Consider the following 19,476-nt stretch of genomic DNA (forward strand, 5'->3'; position numbering starts at 1 on the left):
AGAAATGAGAGCTGTTGAGGCCACTGTATTTTCACAGTGATGAAAGCATTGTTTTCTTCTGCATGCATTTCATTTACCTAGTCGTGCAGGGATAAAGTGGGATCTAAAGCCACACTGCCTGGGCAAATACCACCACCACTGTGCGCCAATGGTTTAAGCCTCTGTTTCCATGTCTGTCAAGTGGGGATAATAATAGCCTACGTCAGAGGGTTGTTGTGAGGATTAAATGAGATATGACACATAAAGCTCTCAGAATTATGCCTGGAAGATAGTAAGTGCCCAATAAATGTGAACTATTCTTACCTGTTTTTGTTACTGAAGTCCTTCCGTCTCCAGTCTAGCTCAATTGGCCTGGAAACCGAAAGCTCTAGTTCCTCTAAGGGGTCTTTTTGCTTTGTTCTAATAGTTCTCTTTCATTCAAGTATATACATTTTTTTCAAACTACTAGAATACTATCACACTACGTATTTTCCTTTGGTGTAGGAGTTTAAAATGGAATTTTCAGCAAGCCTGATTAGCATCTAGGAAGTTTCCTGATCAATTAATAAACATTTTTTTTTTTTGGCCTTCACATCATTTTTATTAATGGGCTGCAGTAGTGTGAGATTAGTGACAACGATAATCATAAACGTCTCTGTTTTCTATAAGCATTTTTCTGAGCGCCAGCCTTGAGCTAGGCAGCAAGTGGGCCGTGGGGGAGACTGAGAGAGAGATTTAAAAGACACGCCTGCCCTCACGGAGTGCCCGGTCCGGGGCAGGTGGACGTGAACACAGTGACGAGAAGCCCAGGTAAGCAATGCAAACAGAGGTCGGCCCTAGGGGACTCTGGGTCAACGCTCATGACAGTGAAGGACCCTGCAGGACCCCAGCCCGCAGCTCAACTTTCTTCTTTTCGGAAAGCAAATAAAATGGCTTTGAGCTTTCCACAGGAACACAAGGACACACGAATAACCTAACAGGAAATTAGCCACGTTTGGAAACAGCACAGCAGTCATGAACTGTGTTACAGTTTTTTCTTTTCCAAATAAAGTCCGAGGTTGTTTGGGCAAATACGGCCTTATCTCGAAAAGAAAATACACTGACTTCAAACTTTCACTGAATCAGCTTCGTGTTTACATTTCTGTACTGCGCTAATACGCCTTGAAGAATGCTGGTCAAGAGGTGGAAGTAAAGTACCCCAAATATGAAAACATTTAGAAATCACAGCATTTTATGTAGCATCCAAAGAGACCACAGGAAGATAAGGTAGAGGGTGCAGGAGGGGGTGAAGTAGTTCCTAGTCAAATTCAAGGAAACCTACACAGCTGCTCTTTGTCCTCAAGACTGATAGAAGGTACTGGAACCACACAGGAAATGATTTAAATGGCATGAAAAACAGCTGAAAAATAAACATGAAAATGGAAATGGGCCACCCAAAAGGTTATCATCTGCTATAGGAAGCAAAGTTCACATATTTTGAACTAAAGCTCTAGATCATTAGACCTATGAGAGCTGGGTCAAATACTCCCACATGTTCTTTCTTGTGCTGTATGGGCGACTGATAGGAATGCAGGTGGTAGCTCTGGTTGGACCACTGGAAAAACAAGGTCATATTTCTAGGCCATTCCCTTGCTGATTAAAAGGTGGAGTTGGGCCAGATTTTTGGTTTTCACTCTGCTCTGGAAGGTGTGTAAGATGCCTCAGGGTCTTCCAGGGAAGGGAAGGGGAGTGGTGGGCTGTGTCCACTTTTCCAGTCCACCCAGACCCAGCTCCACTTTTATTCCACACATTAGGTTTCTCATGATACTCTGTTCAAAGGACCGTGGCTTAAGGAAGGGGGAAAAAAAAAAAAAAGCAAAGCAAACCACCAAACTAGATCCTATGGAATCCCTTTCAGGAGTAGAGTTCTATGGACTTCCCTGGTGGCACAGTGCTTAAGAATCCACCTGCCAATGCAGGGGACAGGAGTTTGAGCCCTGGTCCAGGAAGATCCTACATGATGCGGAGCAACTAAGCCCGTGCGCCACAACTACTGAGCCTGCACTCTAGAGCCGTAGAGCCACAACTACTGAGCCCATGTGCCACAACTACTGAAGCGTGAGAGCCTAAAGCCCATGCTCCGCAACGAGAAGTCACCGCAATGAGAAGCCTGCGCACCACAGCAAAGAGTAGCCCCCCTCCCCCCCCCACAACTAGAGAAAGCCCACGTGCAGCAACGAAGACCCAACGTAGCTAAAAAAAAAAAAAAGAAAAAGAAAGAGTTCTATGATTCTATGCTAATAAAGTGGAGGTGTTTTATTTTGGGGAGGCTGGCTTTTGGGAAAAAAATTTTTTTTCCCTTTATAATAGCTTTTTGAGTATTTACCATGTGCCAGGCACTATGCTGAGGCCTTATATACTTGTTATTTAATCCTTACAAATCCCCAGGGATTTTGTTTTGTTTTTAATTAACAGATGAGGAAACTGAGGTGTGGTAGGTAAGTAACTTGTCAGTTGCACCAAAAAAGAAACAAACCAGCAAGAGCTCCTGACTCCTTACTGCTCTTCACCATTTTGCTACTTTTCTCCCAGGATCTTTTTTGACTATGATCAGTCAGAATCCCAAAATATAACAACAAATAAAAGACCCCCAGGAAATTAGAAGGTTAAAAATCTCTTTAGGCCACATTGCAGAATGAAAAGATTCTGACTTTACTGAATGCCAAAATGCCTCAGACAGGATGAGTGGATTGGGGCAAGCAAAAATGGCAGGTTTTAGCTCCCACGCTGATTTGTTTTTCTTTTCTTTCTTTTTTATCTGAGACCAATTTGAATTCCCTGGCAACTGCCCCTGTGAGTAAACCAGAGTCTTCATATAATATTAATGTAAACACTGCTGCATATATTTTCCAACTTTGCTTTAGACTAAATAAAGCCTATATGAATAGACACATTTAAAGAACTGGCTGACAAAACAGTTTGGGCTCTAAAGAAACAACGAGGTAGAGTTTTTTTTTAGGAACTAGGTAAACTTTTAAAACAATATGATTAATATCATTTACCTGATGTTTTCATATTTCCAGTTTACATCTAATAAACGTGTATGATGTATCATGTGTTTAGACATATATGTGCCTTGCTGATGAACTAAGAAGAAATAACCAAACATCATTAAGGCTTAAAAGGTAAACTCTTTTCCTCCCTAAAAGTGAGCGAGAGGGCCTGTCCATCCAGGTTAGTCAGTGAGTCAGCTGTCAGCACGCTGGTCCTGGCTGGGGTAAGAAGAGAGAGGTGCAGGGTGGCTTTTTTGCAGTTTGGAGTGAGAAAGAGCAAGACGTAGAGTCCCTCCTCAGATGTATGTATGGGGGGTGGGGGTGGGAATCTTATTCTGCCTTGATACAACATTACTGTGGCTTAGGAACCATCTTTCCTCCTTCTCCTCTGATTGGGGGTGGAATAGAAGCCTGACGGGACTTTTACAGAGACAGGTAGTCCACTAATGTCATGCCAGGAAGTGCCAGGAAAAATAACAAAATCTCCATCTCTGTGTGTCCTTAATTCCTGCTTCCTTTCCCACTAGTTTATCTTGCCTGATATCTGTCCAGAAGTTCTTCTACCTAACTTTCAAATTCTAAATGTTTGTGGTTGTCAACAAAGATACATTTCATAGCAAATGTGAATCAGCACTGTCTGCCACCAAGAGGTTCATTGGAGGTCGTATGTACACTGCCGCCTGCACTGGGAAATTCAATAGACTGAAGACTTAATACCCTTAAGAACAGCCTTCGGGAGGGAGAGGAAGAGGTACAAATTTCCAGCTACAAAATGAAGGAGTCGGGATGAAATAATAGAATCAGTAATAATGTGTAATACCTTCATATGGTGACACATAACTAGATTATTGTGGTGGTCATTTTGTAGTGTCTAGAAATCTAGAAATATGAGTCAGTATGCAGTGCACCAGGAACTAACATGGTGTCGTAGGTCAATTATACTTCAACAAACAAACAAATTCAAAGAAAAAGAGATCAGATTTGTGGTTACCAGAGAAGGGGGAAGGAGAATGGATCAAGGTAGTCAAAAGATACAAATCTCCAGTAATAGGATAAATAAGTTCTAGGGATATAATGTACGGCATGATTAATAAAGTCGACACTGCTGTATGTTATGTGTGAACATTAAGAGAGCAAATCCTAAGAGTTCCGGTCGCAAGGAAAACAATTTTTTCCTTTATTTTTTTATCTATATGAGATGATGGATGTTCTCTAAACTTACTGTGGTAATCATTTCATGATGCGTGTATGTCAAATTATTATGCTGTATACTTTATACAGTGCTGTATGTCAATGATATCTCAATAAAACCGGATGATAAAAAAGCACACACAGAAAAAGAACAGCCGTTGGGATATAGCCAACTTGGAAGTAGAAAAAATTTTGCATGAGATAACCTACCAGAACAATGGGGTCCCTAGTGGCTATAGTTCCACTGATTCTCCTTTCAATGCACACTGGCTTTAGAGAAAATAGTTCCCTGATATAGTCAGAATAACCCACATACTCCACTTTGGAAAGGTGTTGGATAAACGTGTCATCTGGCATGCTGCACTGACAAGTTCACATTTCCCTCCTACTGAAAGGTCAAGACGTGACTCTAAAGCATTTCTTGAATCGCTGCGTGAGTCACGTGCACTATTCCAACAATAGTGATAGGACCTCATAATGTTAAAAAGAATGTATCTTTGTAGTCGAATGGCAGCGGCCTGCATGGGTTCTTTACCCGTGAAATATGGTAGCCACAGGCTTTTTGGGTTGAAAGGGAGCCTTGCGAGATGGTCCTTAAATGAAATAAGCCTTTGTTACTTTATAAAATAGATCATTCTGAAGCGAGAGAGTAGCGCGGACGTGTGTGTGCTGCCGGCTGTGGAATGGTCAGTGGGGGGTTGTTGTGTGGCAGGGGGAGTCCGGCTCGGGGATGGGGGATGCCTTGGAGGGCTGGGGCGGGGAGGGTGGGGGGGACTCGAGGGGGGGGGCGTCGGGGAGGGGAGGGAGTATGGGGATGTGTGTGTGGAAGCGGTTGGTTGAGCCTGGTGTACCCCCAAAAAAAAAAAAAAAAAAAAAAAAATAGATCATTCTGCCTTTCGATAGCTCTAACCTACTAGGAAGGGAAATTCTATATATTGACCAAAAATATGCCTCCTTGGAACTTGCCCACCCCCTCCATGGGTGCCATTCAGAATATGCCTAGTTCCTGAAATCCTTCAATTATTTGAAGACCAGACCCCAGGGCCTCTCCTAGGTTCAGCAGTCTCAGGTGCATCCAACATTCCTTCAGGTTTCCAGACTCCAAGAGGCTGACCACACTTTTGTGCAAGCTCCCAACTTAACAGTGCCCTTCCTACAATATATGAAGAGCATCCAGGACAGAGTGAAGTGGGAGTAACCAACTGCTCCCACAGCCAAAGACTGCATCTGCTTTCTTGGTGGCAATACACGCCCCAGCTGTTACTGCAGTCCTGCCAGGGCTGAACAGGGGACACTGCCCTGAGGACTGAAGAAATCCTTGGCCACAGAGGGTGAAAAAAAATTAAGGGTCATAAAGTAAAGAAGTAGATGCTTTTAAAAGCAAAAACAAGGGCTGGGAACAGTTTAGAAAATGCAAAGATGTTTAGTGGCATTAGGTAGATGTCTATAAACAGAATAAAGACCTTAATGGCTAAATAGTTCCAGTACTGGAATTCTCAGCATATAATCTGATTTGAAGAACGAATGGTATTTGGGGAATTTGGGGCTCCCCCACTTGTTTGTAAGCATTCCCTTATTTTGACAACTCTTTTTGTTCTAAAATATCCTGACATACGTCTCACAACAGACATGGAAATCATGTAAACAAATGGTAAATCAGATAATTTTTCCCATCCAGAGCATACCACACTGATGAACTTTCACTAAAATTCACTAATAAATGAAAAAATTAAAATAGTGGCAGGCCAAGGACAGCGGACAGGGGGTGGGCGATGGGATAAACTAGAAATCCTGAAGCTCCAGAGGCTCTTGACCCCTTCCTGCCCACCTGCTAAAAAAAATAAAAAAATTTAAAAAAAAGTGCTTTTTTTTTTTTTTTTTTTTTTTTGCTTAAGTGCTTGAGAAGTCACCTTGGACCATTAGGGTTCTCCTCTTATCTGCCAGAAAGCATTGCTTATGGAAAATTCCTGCTTAGCCTATGACAAACACAGTCAGAAAAATCCCACTGAAGACATTCCCAAAAAACAGATATGTTTATCCCATCAGCACTGTGTGGCCCATGTTGCAGCCTAAGGCAAAAGGAAATGCGAGTCCTGACATACATGTTTTTGGGTATTTTTTAATGGTTAATTTTCCCCCAGATCATTAAGATAGTTGAAAAAAAGTGGGAAACATGAAAAATATGTATATTAAGTGTACAATGTTATTTTAAGTTTAAATATTTCACTTATACTAAAAACAAAATTTTTTTCCCCTTAGTTTCACTTTCCTGGCTTTAAAGAAAGCAAGCCCATCAATACTATTTTCAAAATCTACCTCTTTGCCTGTGTGATTTTCAATTGAGGAAATTGCCATGTTTGACAATTTCTTTTGACCAAGGGATAATCTTAAATAACCTTTAGATAACGAGCTACCAATCCCTGTTTTTATGTAAATTTCGATCTTTTGTTTTCACCATGAATTTTTTGCATTACTTCTGGTTTTTAAAAAAAATACATTAAAATATTACTTATCATGATTACTAAATTTTTTTGGTGCCCCCTTAAAATTTGCACCCAAAGGTGAGTGCCCCATTTGCCTCACCTACTCATGGCCTTGTCATTTATTTTAGAGACTCAGGTAGAGAGAGTAGGGTGTCAAGGCTGTGGTTAGGACCCAGCTCTGCTTCCAAGCACCTCTGTGGGTCTCAATCTTTTCCTTGCACCTGTCCTGGTTCCCAGCCAGATGCGATGGCAAAAGTAGAGAATTACAACCTTGTCACAGGTGCGCCTCTAAATGTTAACCAAGGTCTAAATTGACTGCTCTAACTGATTGTTATACTTCACAGAGGCACCAGGTCAGCAGTGTGCTGAAGGGTTCATGAGGCAAGAGGAAGAACTAGTTTCAAATGAGAGGAAGAAAGTATAACCTAAAGCCAGGTCCCCAAAATGATCACAAAACTCTTGGTTCCTGAAAGAGCTTTGTTCTGGGAGTGTATAAGAGAGCGCAGTCAAGTGACAGAAGTTGTCCTCTCGAGCAAGGACATTGTGTGGACTGTGGCTATACAAACAGTGTGAGACTCTGCCCTACTATAGTCGGTTTGCTTCGTAATTTTTGTGGACTTATTTAATGTTCAAAATCTTTGAATCCCTTCAATTAACCTTAATGTTTTACAGCGTGTCTCAAACACATAAAAACCCTTAGTCTTTTACCTTCAAGAAACTGAGCTTGGGGGTGGGAGGAGGGATACATTAGGATGTTGGGATTAATATATACACACTGCTATACATAAAATAGAAAACCAACAAGGATCTACTGTGTAGCACAGGGTACTATATTTAATATTTTCTAAGAACCTGTAAGGGAAGAGAATCTGAATGTATATATATTACTGAATCGCTGTGCTATACACCTGAAACTAACACGATATTGTAAATTAACTATACTTCAGTCAAAAAACTTAAAAAAAACAAGATGAATTAGCCATTAAAAAAAAAAAAACAACCGAGCTTAAGGTTTTCCTATGGTTGATGATGCTTGAAAATTTGGATGAAGCTCTGCTGGGCAGAATGGCTGCAGAGTTGGTTTCAAAGTGGTCACTGAGGCCACACCTCAGGGCAGAGATCACTGTCACGGCCAGGAACACCACTTGGAATCATGACGACCAGAAATACACCCACAGAGAAATAGGGCGGACCACTGCCAATAAATTCTTCACACCAATGGCCTCGTCTCTCTTTCTAAAGTGATTATTTAGTGGGCCTGTTTGCCTAACCACTGCCCTGGCTCTGGTTTCAACTTCTAAATTAGATTTTTGGAGGAAAGTAATTGCCAAAGTTAGGGCAAACTCTATCTTCCTCTATTAAACAGAGTAAATTTACAATTACATTTTATTTATTTACTTATTGGCTGCATTGGGTCTTTGTTGCTGCACATGGCCTTTCTCTAGTCGTGGTGAGCAGGGGCTACTCTTTATTGCAGTGCCAGGGCTCCTCATTTTAGTGTCTTCTCTTGTTGCAGAGCATGGGCTCTTGGCCCGCAGACCTCAGTAGTTGCGGCATGTGGGCTCAGTAGTTGTGGCTTGTGGACTCTAGAGCACAGGCTCAATAGATGTAGCACATGGTCTTAGTTGCTCCAAGACGTGTAGATCTTCCTGGAGCAGGGATGGAATCTGTGTCCCCTGCACTGGCAGGCGGATTCTTAACCACTGCGCCACCTAGGAAGTCCCACATTTTAAATTATAGATAAATTGTGTGAGACTTGGAGGTATCAAAGTGCCATTAATTTTTTATAAGTACCAACTGTGAACTAAGGTATATAAGAGGATAAACAAATGCTCTGTGGGCTATTTCTTAGCTAACAGACACATATATAATAGGGAGAAATTAGTGCTTTAGTGACCTGAATAAAAAGAGTCACACATGAGATAAAAACTGTCTTTGAACCAAGAGCCTGGGTTGGAAGTGGAGGCTGGAAAGGCAGGGGCGCCATATGCATTGCGGAGGACAGACAGAGGGAACAGAGAGAGAGCAAGTGCATATGGGCTGCTGCAAAGGTCAAGGTTAGCTCGCCCCTACTTAATATCTAAATCAATGGTCTCCGGTTTGCAAGGCAGAAATAGAGACACAGACGTAGAGAACAAACATATGGACACCAAGTGGGGAAAGCGGGGAGGGTTGGGGGAGGGAATGAATTGGGAGATTGGGATACCAAATTGTACACTCTAAATATATGCAGTTTATTGTAAAAAATAAAAAAATAAAAAATTAAAAAAAAAAATCAATGGTCTCCAAGAGAGAGTAAACAATTCATTAATGCAGTCTGTGAATGACATTAGTCTGCATAGTGCTGCCAACTCTAGAAAAGACAGGAAAAAAATATAAATGGTCTTTAAAGAGGTCGAAATATGGTCAGGAAATTAAAGGAGAACTGAACTAAAAGGAGACAACGTAATATATCTGGAGTCAATAACTGAGAACATAAATGTTCCAGAAAGTGGGAAAAACAAGGGAAGTGTTGAGAGAGAAGAGTACCAGGTGGCGAGCCAATCAGATGCAAGTTTTAGAAGCCAGTGATGAACTATCACAGGCCAGAGGAGCTTTGCCTCTCTTGACAGGTTTTCCTGTCTTTCCCCTGGGGTGTCACGGCATACCTTTAAAACTTGGGTTTGTTTGTAAGAACTCTGGCCCGGAAAAGACACCCTTCCATTTCCTGGTCTACCAACACGATGAAATGGAGCTGACTCCCTGCCAATAACAAAAATGAAGGCAGAGTATTTTGCATTGACCAAGGGCTCTTTCATGCAACTAGTTGTCATAGGGTCTTGCGTAGTGCTGATATCAGAGGAGAAGCATGGTAAAGAAGCAGGCTGGCCTTCTTCCCCCAAGGCCAAAAAGCATACTCAGGAACCACTTGCAGCTTTTCAATAGATAACCAAGGACCTCCTAGGTGGCGCAGTGGGTAAGACTCCACCTGCCAATGCAGGGGACACAGGTTCGATCCCTGCCCCAGGAAGATACCACATGCCGCGGAGCAATTAAGCCAGTGCGCCACAACTATTGAGCCTGCGCTCTTGAGCCCGTGAGCCACAACTACTGAGCCCATGTGTTGCACCTACTGAAGCCCATGCGCCTAGAACCCGTGCTCTGCAACAAGAGAGGCCACCGCAATGAGAAGCCCATGCACCACAAGGAAGAGTAGCCCCCATTCACTGCAACTAGGGAAAGCCTGTGTGCAGCAATGAAGACCCAACACAGCCAATAAAATTAATTAATTAATTAATTTAAAAAATAGGTAACCAAGCTTTAAGGAAGGAAGGACAAGGTGGAGGAAGATATTTGAATTCTCAACATTATTCTACTGTTTCAATTCTACAGGTGTTCACATATCACCTATTACCTGCCTCACATTTGTCTGCATTTCTGTATAAGTTCCCACGGGCAATTCAATTTCATCCTCAATGTGTTTAAGTCTAATTAGGAAAATGGAGATTACATACAGAAGAAGAAAAAGTTAAAACACTGCAGGAGAATCCACAATAAGTATGGTCCTCCGAAACAGGAGTCAGGGACAAGCGTGGAGAGAAAGGAACAAGAGAGCAGTGCGGTCTGGCCCAGAACAGTCAAGGAAAGTTCACGAAACAGATGGTCCTCAGGGAGGATCATGAAAGATAAATGGGATTCGGGCAAGCGGGAAGAAATCCAGGTGGGAGGAAGAACCCGAGCAAATTCCTCAATCAAGGAAGAGGCATCCACCCACTGGTGTCTGATATTCCCGTGTGATGATCTATATTTGAGATTTTAAAATGACTTAGAAGTCACAGGATTTTGAGTTGGGTAACAATCTTTGATTCTCACCAAGGGCAGGAAACCTCTTTTCAACATCTCAGATAGATGCCCTACCAGCTTCTGTCTGAAACATCTCCAGTGATGGGGAGCTCATCAGTGTGCCAACAGCTGAATGCTTCCCTCTTGTTAGCTTGACCTCTGGCTCTTGTTCTGCCTTTCAGTGTAACATAGATCCCATTCTTTCCCTTAAAACATGACAGCCCCCCAAAATTAAAGACAGCATTTTGGTGTCTCCCCTGTCTTTTTGTCTCTGGTTCTTCCAGTTGTCTTCCTGGGTAGTCCCAGTGGTGGTAAAGGGTCCACCCAGGATGCCCTATAGTTTGTTAAGGTCCCTTTGAAAACATGGCTCCTGAACGTGAAAACTTGCGGTTTGGGCTCAGGGTTCAGTGGAATAATCACTTCCTTAACCAGGACACTACTTGTCTATTAAAGTAACCTAAGATGATTTGCTCTCATGGGTAATTTACACTATTGACTAAAAAAATTCAGTAGGTCTTTGGAATATAAAACACTTTATTGTACTTTGAATATAGGAATAAATAATGGTAGTAGTGAAGGCTGCTGGTACCAATTCTCCTTGCTGGCATTTTGTACAATATTTCAGCCTCTAAGTGTGCAAGGAATTTCTCTATAAGTAGTGGGAGGGGCCTATGTGTAGGAATGTCCCCCCAAAAGATATACCCACATCCTAACCCCCAGAACCTGTGAATGTGACTTTATTAGAAAAGGTCTTAATTATAAGCTAAAGATCTTGAAATGAGATCATCCTGGATCATCTGATTTATCCTAAATCCAATGGCAAGTGTCTTTTTAAGAGACAGGAGAAGAGAAGACAGATGCAGAGGAGAAGGTGATGTGAAGACAGAGACAGAGACTGGAGTGATGCAGCCACAACCCAGGAACACCTGGAGGCACCAGAAGCTGGGAGAGGCAAAGAAGGATTCTCTCCTGGAGCCTCCAGAGGAAGCAAGGCTCTGCCAACACTTTGATTTCAAACTGTGCTGATTCTTCTCCAGGACTGTGAGAAAATAAATTGGTGCTGTTTAAGACGCCAAGTTTACAGTAATTCGTTACAGCAGCAACAGGAAATGAATACAGAGACTCTGCATGTCCAGGGGTATTCCCAGGAATGGGGTATACAGTCCCCATGATCCTCTCCAACGCTTGTCTACAGTTTAGGGACAATATGCTGGGGGGTGGAGGGCAGCCACTTAAACAGCTACATACTGAGGGACCGCAGTTCTGCCCTAGTATAAGAACCTGATAGTTTTCTTTTAATCCGTTGCTAAATTAGAACACAGATATCTTCAGAGATGACTTAAACCGGATTTGCTAGGGCCCCAAGGGGGAGAAAAAGACTACAGGTAGAATAGCTGAGTTTGTGTGTATGTTGTGGAAGACATAAGACAAGCATAATGATAATAATTAATGATTTTGAAAACATCAGATGACTCATGTATTAACATGAGTATGCAGAAGCCTAAACACGCAGCATACTATTCAAACAGGCCAGGCAACTGACAGAAGCAGTCACAAGCAAGTTATGTAAGTCATCTCAACAGATGGCAATGACATGTTTACACCTCACCATCATATGTGTGCTGTTGTCATGCTCTGTGCCGAGAGGCTATTAAAGAAAATTCTTGGTGAGTTTCCTCTCTGCTGCTGGTGACGTCTTTTATGTCCCTGTGACAAATGCATCAAACACAAGAAGAGACTAAGAGTCATTGGAAAATAATGGTGGAATTTAAGTCCACACATTCCAAGTCACATATTAGTGACGTTAAAAAAAAAAATGTCTTGGGACTTCCCTGGTGGCACAGTGGTTAAGAATCCTCCTGCCAAAGCAAGGGACACGGGTTTGAGCCCAGGGGCCCAGGTAGATCCCACGTGCTGGGGAGCAACTAAGCCCGTGTGCCACAACAAGAGAAGCCACCGCAACGGGAAGCCTCCACACCGCAACGAAGAGTAGCCCTCGCTCTCCGCAGCTAGAGAAAACCCGCTTGCAGCAACAAAGACGGAACACAGCCAACAAATAAATAAATAAATAAATACAATTTTTAAAAAATGTCTTTGGTTAATTGGGACAGAACCTAACCACTGTTAGAAGTATATTGCAATCCACCATGTCAAGGAACGTGGCTCCCTGGAACGGGGGGAGTTGTTCTTCTAGAAAGGCAGACACAGAGGGCAGGGGTGAAGAGAATAGGAATAGAGAGATAATCATAGAAACTGCAAATCTCAAATTTGGAGGTCATCTTGTCTACTCTCTACCTGAATCCCAGGAACCCCTTCTCTCCCTTCCTTTTTAGAATATAATATAAAATAAAACATAATGATTATTACTATTTAATGAGCAGGTCACTAAGTGCAAGATACTATGCTGGGTACTTTCCATGTATTTTCTTATCTCATCTTTAGAATGATCCAATGAGATCAGTGATATAGTCTTTATTTTACAGATGAGGTATGTACTGCTAAAGAAGCACCAGTCTTCTTTGTCATTCACTCATTCATTTCTTCGGCAAACATGTACCCGGTGCTAAATATACTAAAAAACAATCACTTTCAGTGACAGGGAACTCAGTGCCCCAAAAGGCAACCTACTGGATATGTGGACAACTCTAACTCTTAGAAAGTTCTTCCTTATGTTGATCTAAAATATATCTGTGGGTAACTAAGCAACAGGTCACTATGGTGTCCTCGTGTCCCTTAGAACAAAGTGAGATAAGAGGAAGAGATTGAATGTAAGATGTTTATAGAGGACAACCAACATTTTCTGCTTTTGGTTTCAGTTCAGCGCAGTTTTTGTGCTTTGCAATCTGTATGGCTTTCATGTAAACCTTTATTCTTTGGAGATAGTAGATGGTTAAATCCTATTAACCCAGAAAGAGTGATGTAGTCTTCCTTCCAAACGGTTTTAAAAGCTCTTGATACTTTGGAGGCCCTGTCAGCGGACAATAAATTTGCCACCCACACAAAAGTGAGTCTACGGGATGGCAGCACATAGATATCAGGAATAGTTCTGCACCGCCAGGGAGTCCACAGGTACTGAGACAACGAGGAGGACACATTTTAGAGCGTCCCTCCTAGGTCCCCTCTTGGCAGCATCTTACAGAATGGCCTTTTAAGTAGCCAGAATCTTAGCAGACCTTATTTCTCCACGTTAAGTGAGGAATTCAAATCTAAAAAGGAGGCACTGCAAGCCAGGAAGCCAGGAATCACTGCTCCAGGAAAACCCACTGTTTATTTACATCACAGAATCCTACTGCCCATAGTTCTGCGAAGGTTCAGGCATTTCAACTGACAGTTCCCCTACCCTGGAACTCCAAGATAAACAAGATAATCTTTGTTACCAGGTTCTCCTTCTAAGCCTTTGGGGGCCTTTTGGGAAACCTGTTTTGCTCACAGTCTTTGGTTCTCAACTTACTACTACATCATTATTATAGCCAAACTGTGGCATGACCTAAGAAGTCCAGCTGTATCCAATATAACAACTATTTCCTATAATAATACACAATTTAACATTTATTGAGTGCTTACTGTATACTAAGCACTTTATATGACACCATTTCAGTTATTCCTCACAACAACACTGGGTTTGGTAAGTACTCTGTTTTCCAGAACGAAACTGAGACAAAGAGATATTAAATTACTTCTTTAGTTTAGTAGTTACATGGCGGGACTGGCTCTCTCACCCAGATCTGACTCATTCTACTCGTGGTGCCTTCCTTTCAAGAAAATAATACTAGTAATAACTCACATTATGCCAGGGACTCTTCTAAGCACTTTATACATTTCAACTCATTGCAACTTCACAATATGCCCATTTTACAGCTGAGGTAAAGTAAGGTGAAATAACCCATCCCAGGTCACAAGGTTAGTAGGAGGTGGAGCTGGGTTTTGAACCCAGGGAGTCTGGTGGCAGAGACCAGGCCACGGTTCTAAAGCAGTAGCACCATTCCACCCAGAATTCAATAAATAAGATTAATATTTCCTAGGGAGGCATTGCACACTCCCCTGCAGTCAACCTGACCTACCCACCTAGGTGTGCAGCCCAGCCAGCTTCTGTTATCAGGACCAGGGGGGTGTGAAGCACACCATGTTAGCATTCCTTTTGGGGGAAAAGGTAAACAAGGAAACTGATGGATGGGAAGCTTGAAGTGCTTCCCCAGGTTCCCCTAAGCAGTAGTCGGTTCAAGGTTTTGAACCCTTGGCCTCAACCCACTAGGCTGTTGCCTTGCTATTGAATGATGATGCCCTTATCTTTCCAGGATGGGGTGAGACCTGGAGAAGGTCCCAGGGCTCTGGGAACTTGCCTGCCCTCATGCAATGGCTCAAGGTCATTGAAGGACACACGACAGTCCATTAGGGGGATGATCACATCCAAAAGACCCACAGTCCGCCTTCCTCAGTCCAGGGCAGGCTCCTCCACTCAGGGACTTAGTCCTGCAGCTCACCAGGCTGTGGCCAAGGGTGTTCATCTGCAAGATTGGAGGAGACCCAGCACCCGTCTGCCCTGGACACATCACAACTGAAAGCAGAGAGGGCTGCCTGCCAAGTCAGATTACAACAAATGACAACAGGACATTTCCCCCAAAGGCCTGTGGAGGACCACACTTTGTGGGACTGTTGTGGGATGAGAGCCCTGAGGAGGGAAAAGGCAGGATTAACAGCGGTGGTCAGTAGCTCCTAAACCCAGCCTGGTTAGTGATACAGGCTGAGCATTTTCCTGCCTCCTGCCTGTTTCCCTTCTCTGCACTGTGAACACTGGTGTTAATTACTTACAGCTAATAGCCATACCAAGAACAATCAGGACCCCTAACACTTGCAACCACATTAGACCTTTTATCTCAGTCTTTCTCCTCTAAGCAACCCAGATAAATGCCTTCAGGAAGGATGGATCTAGACTTCATTTGGTACCCACTTAGCACCAGGCACCAGTCACTAGATGCTCTATATATGTTACCTCATGTACTTCTCAGGACCACTTTATATTGTAGGGATTATTAGCTCTCGTTTTACTGATGAAGAAACTGAGGCTCAGAGAAGTGATATAAGGAAGATGTAAATGGAAGAGACTGTACATTTTTCAATCAAGCCTTTTTGCTACTTAACCAAGGGACGGAGTTACTACAGGAAGGGAACCACTATGGGTCTTTTCATCCCTTTGGACAAAACTCGTGTTCAAGTTATCCAAGACACCAACTGCATTCTGGATCACCTGACTGAATTCCGGTCTCTGTAATTTTTTTCCCTTTCTTATATCTGGCGGCATAGTGTCCACAGCTTTTGTCATTTAATAGCCAGGGGCCCTGACATATAGTGATGAAATGACTGCTTTAATCATACATAAACTACTAAGCAAAGAACGAACAAACCATGGCCAACAGAGGGAAGGCAATCTTGTGGAGAGGTTTGTGACTTTAAAGACACAATTTTATCCAGAAGATTCAGGATCTACGAGATCTCTTTCTCTCTTCTGCTGACAAAACTCGGAATAAAGTGAGCACGCTGGTGAGGGACACGCAGCCGCCACCACCCAAGCACAAGGCTCAGGGGAAAAGGACAGACTTAGACTTGAAGGTCAGCTGCAGAGCCTCTGCGGAGTAAGAGAAACTGGCAGCAAGGGCGAGGCAGAGGCTGGGGGGAGAAGCGACTGTCTGAGACAAACGTGTTCTCAGCTTGTTTCAATTTATATTTTTGGAGAACGGACATGCGCTTTGAATTTCTGGGTAGAGGAATATGAATGTTCTAACATATTATTCCCTTGCTAACTGGCATCTCAGAAAAATAGCCCATGAAGGAATCCAGAATGAAATGCCTCCCTCAAAGGCGGATTTTTCTCCTCCAGTTTTCCAGCTCATCCCAGTAGGGACCTGGGTTTGGAGATGGTTTCTTTTCCTCTAACAGCAGTACTGGGTGGAGAGAGTGGCGACTGGGCCGTCAGGAACAGAAGTAGTAACAGGCTGTGTGGTCAGGATTAAGAAAACAAAAATGGACCCTACAGGTAAAATTACTTAAAACAGAAAGGTCCTGGCAGCACAATCTCCTTGGTATATTTGCTAAGAAGAGAGAGGAAAATTGGAAGAGTTCCAAAAAATTACAAATCAGACCTGAATTTATATTCTCGTAAACACTGAGGAAATAATCTTTACTTGAACCAAAGGTCAGCAGGCAGCCACTCAGGGTCTGAATGTAAACAACTCTAATCCAGACTGCAAAGGGGTTTTAAGAAGAACAAAAAACAAAGAAAACAGTGGACTTTTTAGAGAAGAAAGGAGGATCATTTGGAGTGCAGAGCTTCTGAGTAAGGGCAACAGAATTTACCTGTTGGAGGAACAGACTTTCAGGAGAAAAAAAATTAAGGTCATCTCACAGGTTTAGATGGAAACTGTCCCTGGTGAACGCAAAAGGTAAGGCAAAATAAGACAAACAAGGCAACTCTGAATTCAGCCCCCTCCCAACACGTGCTGAACAGGTCTGCATCTTTGAGTTAAGTTTCAAAAAAAGCCTCCCCTGCACTCCACTCCACTTCAGAGTTTAAAAAAATAACAATTAGTTCAACTTTCCAGACAAGCAGAGGCTGGATTATTGATTAAGAGAAACCAAAAGGATTAAATATTTGGCCTGGGAGAAATTTCCTGTGCAACTAAAATGCCAAAGGCATCTCTTTCCTTTCAGAAAGGGCTTCCCTCTCTGGGACAAACACCCAGGGCTAAACCATTCAGCTTATGTTTTTCACTCCAATTCCTCCTTCAGATCCGGCAGGGGCCAGTGGTTTAAATGCTCAGAGAGAAAAATGGGGGGTTTCAGCTCACCTTTGCAAGTACTGCCTGGGACTCTCGAAGCAGCAGCACCCCTGCAGCTCTCACACCTTGTGCGTGAATCCAGCAGCTCCTTGGGCCACCCGAGCAGTGACCGGCCTCCACCAGTCATGCAGGTACCTAGAGGAAGGAGGAGGGCATTGGTCGGTGGAGACCAGGAAATGTGTGACATCACGGGAGCCTCGACAGATAAAACATCGCTGGGACCTTAGCTATTGAAACAGTCAGTAGGTCCCGCCCACCCGTCATTTACCTGAATACCTGCGAGCGGGCAGGTGGAGTCTCTGTGAGGACAAATGAATCAGTTAGAGCAATCTGCCCTATGGAATTTACTTTCTTTCCTGAGCGCAGCACGCGTGCAGCCCCGTGGACAGATCTCAATGTATATGCCTGGGTGCTTCCCCAGACCTCTCCTCCCACCTCCTCCTAATAGTTGCCTACAAAAGAGTTAAAAAGAAAGTTTATTTTTTTTTCATTTTAAAAACTTTATTTTTAAAAATTGAAGTAGAGTTGATTTACAATATTATATGTTTCAGGTGTACAGCATAGTGATTCAATATTTTTATATATTATATTCCATTTAAAGTTATTAGAAAATCATAGCTATACTTCCCTGTGCTGTACAATACATCCCTTTTGCTTATTTATTTTATACGTAGTATTAGTTTGTACCTCTTAATCCCCTACCGCTATGTCTCACCCCTACCCCCTTCTCTCTCCCCACCCGGAACCACTAGTTTGTTCTGAGTCTGTTTCTGTTTTCTTATGTATGTACAGAAACAGATTGTTTTATCTTTTAGATTCCACATATAAAGGATAACATAGGATGTTTAAACACAAAACCAGACAGTCATTTAGTGAGCATAAAATGGAAATATATGAAGATTGCTTGGAAAATACCTGAGATTTATCCCCCAAACGCCTTTCTCAATGGCATCCCTTTGGATCCCGAGAGATTCTCGGTTCCAATATAATGAACGAGAGGCGTCATTTCAAATCATTATAAAAAAAATCTAAATATGATGCTTGTGAGCAGTTTCTCAGTCAAGTTTTCAAACACTCCCCCCCTCCCCCCGCCAGCATTTTATTCCTACCTCGCTGGCCTGGCAGTTAGTCACACGGAGGTTAAAGTTCACCGCCCCGGCCTGCAATTAGGAGCAATTTAAATGATTCAGATTCGAAAGCTAGTACAGTAATAAGGTGGCGTTGTCGGCTGGTTAGCGCCAGGAAGGAGGAATCAGGATTATTTCTGTCCCAAGCGTGGTGTGTGACCGTGGGCAAGTCACTGTGTTGCTTCAGCTTTTCCAGCAGGGAAAGACTGGAAGGCTGCAGCTCAGCCGGCGCCACAGCAGCAGCTGTGAGCTGTTGCGGCTGACTGTTAAACCCCTTGCCATCATCTTTCGGAGGACTGTAAACAGCTTCCATCATCGCATTTAAATATCGCGTTATTTCTGTGGCCCTCGTCCAGCATCTCTGGACAATTTATTCACTCTCTGGAATGTACTACTTGGGGACATCGTGGGTTCTCCCTCCCGGAAGGATGGCTTCCTTGCCCAGAAAGATAGACTCTATTTTTTTTTTCCCCTTGAAGAAAAAAATTATTGAAATCCCGACTTTTCCCCCGTTTCCTGTCTCCCTCTTCTCTTGATACTGGAACTGCTTTGGTTGCACAGGTTCTAACACTGTCGTTCAGACTTTCTTGGATTGGTTGGTTGGCTGGTGTTTCGGCTGGGGGAGGGGCGGAGGAAGAGGGGTAAATGGGAGGCGGGGGAAGGAGAGGAGGAAGGGAGGAAGGTGTTGATGCCATTCTGTTGTGCTCCACATTGACTGGGTGCCGCCAGTCATTCGCTACCTCGTAAAACCACCTGGGAGCGAAGGAGGAGAAATTCTAGTCCAGGGCTGGGGTGCAGGGCGGGCTCCGGCTACTTCACTTGCAAAAAGGCTGGCTCCTCTCCCCAGCCCTCCCAGACTGCTCTAGACTCCCTTCCCCACCTGGGCACTGGGTGCGCTTTGTAGAGAGATGAAGCTTAAAGAAAAGAGAACAACCCATTCACGCGTTTATCCAATAGAAACTATGGTAGGTGTGGCTACTCCTTTATTATTAACAACGACAACAAAAGC

General features: G+C 43.2%; 1 protein-coding gene across 2 annotated transcripts in view; it reads right to left on the reverse strand.

The window, feature by feature from the left end:
• Nucleotides 1–17,517, reverse strand: part of LNX1 (ligand of numb-protein X 1) — a 124,571-nt gene extending 107,054 nt beyond the window's left edge. The window contains exon 1 of one of the 2 annotated variants that reach the window (XM_057729037.1): nucleotides 17,350–17,517. The gene's annotated coding sequence lies outside the window, so the exon portion shown is untranslated. The remainder of the gene's footprint in view (nucleotides 1–17,349) is intronic. The other variant, XM_057729036.1, reaches the window with a different exon arrangement.
• Nucleotides 17,518–19,476: the final 1,959 nt, after the last annotated feature.

Source organism: Hippopotamus amphibius, chromosome 3 (assembly GCF_030028045.1).
Source record: "Hippopotamus amphibius kiboko isolate mHipAmp2 chromosome 3, mHipAmp2.hap2, whole genome shotgun sequence".
NCBI lineage: Eukaryota > Metazoa > Chordata > Mammalia > Artiodactyla > Hippopotamidae > Hippopotamus > Hippopotamus amphibius.